General features: G+C 39.6%; 1 pseudogene; it reads left to right on the top strand.

Moving 5' to 3' along the window:
• The first annotated feature begins 1,054 nt into the window (after positions 1–1,054).
• On the top strand, positions 1,055–3,365 carry LOC107746051 (ADP/ATP translocase 2-like; annotated as a pseudogene).
• The last annotated feature ends 306 nt before the right edge of the window (positions 3,366–3,671 follow it).

The raw sequence follows: 3,671 nt of genomic DNA, 5'->3' as shown, positions 1-3,671 counted from the left end.
TTAACCTCAGTGTGAAACTTATGGTCTAATATAAGGTGAGTTCAGATCTTTGTCATATGTAATAAATCCATGTATATTTATAAATAGCTGCAAAAAAAGGTCCTTAGGTCTTAAGGACAGTCTGTCACGTGACACAGGTGGGAGTGGGGTTCGCTTAACCTCAGTGTGAAACTTATGGTCTAATATAAGGTGAGTTCAGAAAAAAAAAGTGGGATATAGTTCTTCAAGTAGTTGTTTTGATCCTGTAAACATCTGGAAGCAATCAAATGCAGCAGTCGCTAATAATTGCCAATAAGTTTGAATGACATATAATGTCTAACAACAGTGTTCAGAACTGTAGAATTATCACACTGAACTTATATTAAATGTTTATTTGATAAATTAGCATTTGGAGGGGTTGTGGCACAAAACAAAAATATTGAGAAGAGTTGGAATCTGACAAGAACTACGTTACTTTTGCACTGAAACATCAGAATGAAAATTAAAATGTAAAAATAGATTCATTTATCATCAAAATTAATCTAAACATTAGCAATTCAAGCCGAATTTAAAATAGACATAAAAAAGTATATATATATATATATAATTATATAATGCCTATAATTAGACATGAATGTTGGTCAGTTTTATCCAGTATGAATGAATTTATAACACATGATTTAGTGAGCAAAATAGTTGTTACTTATTTTTTCATATGCAGTAATATTCCTGTAAAACATTCAATACAATGTTGACATTACGGCTACTTACAACTGCATTATAATTTTTATTATATATAAAACCCTTTCCCAGCGGTTACGAATCGGATAGTTTTATGATAATACATGTGTGGGCTATGTGAGAAAGAAAAGTTGTCATTTAAACGTCCCCAAATCCATGACCCAGGACATTAATGAACTTTATGTAAGACTTATGGCCTATGACCCGGGATATTTTTTCAGCTTTGAGTTTCTGTTCGGTCTCTCGTGGATCCATCTGCTCCTCTCGCGATAATGAGTCCGGATATATTAGGAGCAAAACACGAGCACTCGCCCATTTGAAGGGGCGTCGCTTGGGTTCTTATAGGGTCCTTTGGTGGTGAGACTGTCATTCAGGAGATCGGACATCATGTCTGACGCGGTGATTAGCTTTTTGAAAGATTTCTTGGCCGGTGGTGTGGCCGCTGCCATCTCCAAGACAGCTGTGGCCCCCATTGAAAGAGTCAAACTTTTATTGCAGGTACGTTTAAAATCAGGGAAAAAAAATAATAAAAATAATAATTCACAATTATATCAAATAATCTCGTAAATAGCTCGAAAAAGTTGCATGTAAGTCACAGTTGCATAAATTAAAAAGAGGGTGCCATGATCTTGCATAAGTTAGTTAACATTTTTTAGTAAATTAATCAATTAATTAAACATAATAGAGTAAACAAGAAAAAAGGTTTTACTGATAATGCACAGAAAAATTATGGCGCTGTCCATGGTGCTACTTCATTAAGCGTTACTGAAAAAAAGTGCAATTTCAGCACAGAGTAAGTTTAAGTAATCTTTGATTAATGTTATTTGTCAATTAAGAAGTGCATTTCCTAAACCGTCACTCTTTCCATCAGTGCCAGAGTTCATAAAGGCCAATCATGTTTGTTAAGACCGTGACTGTGAAGAGCAGCGATATTTGGTGTAAGTTTAAAGTTAAAAATAGTCTGGAGGCTGCAACCCAATACTCAAACCCCGCGCGCAAGTGGGGAGTGACGCCAAGTGCAGCGCGCACGTGGTCAGGCTGATTCCTGAGTATAAAGAATTCAACTCTGAATTCTTCCATTTTTACTTAAAATCAAAGACAACTTTTGGGGTTTCCCATACAAGTTGATCATGCAACACTGGCAGTGAGCATGCATGATATTACATCTCGATAATCCATGACATATCCCAAAATTCACATCTGATGTGATCACAATGATATAAAGCATGCCATCTTCCACTTACCAATCCAAACTCTGCTGCCTCGCAGGTCCAGCATGCCAGCAGACAGATCACAGTTGAGACACAGTACAAAGGCATCATGGACTGTGTAGTGAGAATTCCCAAAGGGCAGGGATCCCTGTCTTTCTGGAGAGGCAACCTCGCTAACGTCATCAGATACTTCCCCACACAAGCCCTCAACTTTGCCTTCAAAGACAAGTACAAGAAGATCTTCCTTGGAGGAGTGGACAAGAATACCCAGTTCTGGCGTTACTTTGCCGGTAATCTGGCCTCTGGCGGTGCCGCCGGTGCCACCTCTTTGTGCTTCGTCTACCCTCTCGACTTCGCCAGAACAAGGCTTGCTGCTGATATCGGCAAAGGCGCAACGGAGAGTTCACTGGTCTTGGGAACTGCCTTGCCAAGATCTTCAAGTCTGATGGTATTAAGGGTCTCTACCTTGGCTTCAATGTGTCTGTCCAGGGCATTATTATCTACAGAGCCGCTTACTTTGGTGTCTACGATACAGCTAAAGGTAAGCAACTAATCGGAAACATCTGATGCGGATAAAATAAATAGTTTGTCAAAAACAACTCAATGACATTGCCCGACTCTTATCACTCAGGTATGCTCCCAGACCCCAAGAACACGCACATTGTCATCAGCTGGATGATCGCCCAGACTGTCACAGCTGTTGCCGGTATCACTTCATATCCCTTCGACACCGTCAGACATCGTATGATGATGCAGTCTGGACGCAAAGGAAGTAGGCCAAAGGATTGTGCAATTTTGGCACAAGCTTGTTTTATGGATGATAATAAAAGCTGTTTGATGATGTGTCAAACGCATATTTTTCTTTCCAAAAGCTGACATTATGTACAAGGGCACAGTTGACTGTTGGAGAAAGATCACCAAGGATGAAGGTCCCAAAGCTTTCTTCAAGGGTGCCTGGTCCAATGTGCTCAGAGGCATGGGCGGCGCTTTTGTGCTGGTCCTGTACGACGAGATCAAGAAGTACACATAAACATTCTCCATCCATCGTGTCCATCCCACCAAAGGGAACCCTGAGCGCTGTGTATGTCTTAATTGTGTAGAGTGTTAACAACCAGGGAGAGTAGGGGAAGTGTACTTAGCCAAGCTGACCCAGGGGTGGACTGAGATCATGTGATCATCGGTGGCCACTGCACCCTCCACCCCTACATGTGTAAATATATTTAGGTCTACCTACTGCCCCTCAGTTTTAGCTGACTTTCCGTCTGGTCTGGTTGATTTTTTTTCTAGACTACATGTTCTTCAGTGGCTCCTCTCTTCTGTAGCAAGCTGAACATTTATTTCCGGACTGTAGCAAGTGGCTGTACACTGGAAAGCTGACTGTTCTTGTGGTGTATTCCACCTTATGTGTTCTTTTAATAAGAATAAAGCTGAAAATACAACTTCTGCTTGGTGCTTTCCTGTGTTTCTTTCTGTGACATTATAATACTTCTCACTCCAGATTTGATAACTTTAATGATCAGAATAAAAAAAGTTTTGTGTCAGCTCAGTAATGGTAATGGACTCATATTGGCCTCATAGTTTAAATTAATTCACAAACATTTAAGCACATTTTAATGCATAGAATAAAGAATAATTGTGGGAACTGCATTATTCCTATATTACATAAAACATGCAGTACCATTTAAAATGGTTTCCACAAACATATTATGCAGCACAATAGTTTTCAACACTGATAAGAAG

The sequence above is a fragment of the Sinocyclocheilus rhinocerous genome, unplaced genomic scaffold (assembly GCF_001515625.1).
Source record: "Sinocyclocheilus rhinocerous isolate Xijiao unplaced genomic scaffold, SAMN03320098_v1.1 scaffold288, whole genome shotgun sequence".
In the NCBI taxonomy this organism is placed as follows: Eukaryota; Metazoa; Chordata; class Actinopteri; order Cypriniformes; family Cyprinidae; genus Sinocyclocheilus; species Sinocyclocheilus rhinocerous.
The sequence above is the reverse complement of the archived record's forward strand: the minus strand, read 5'-3'. Positions and strand labels throughout refer to the sequence as shown.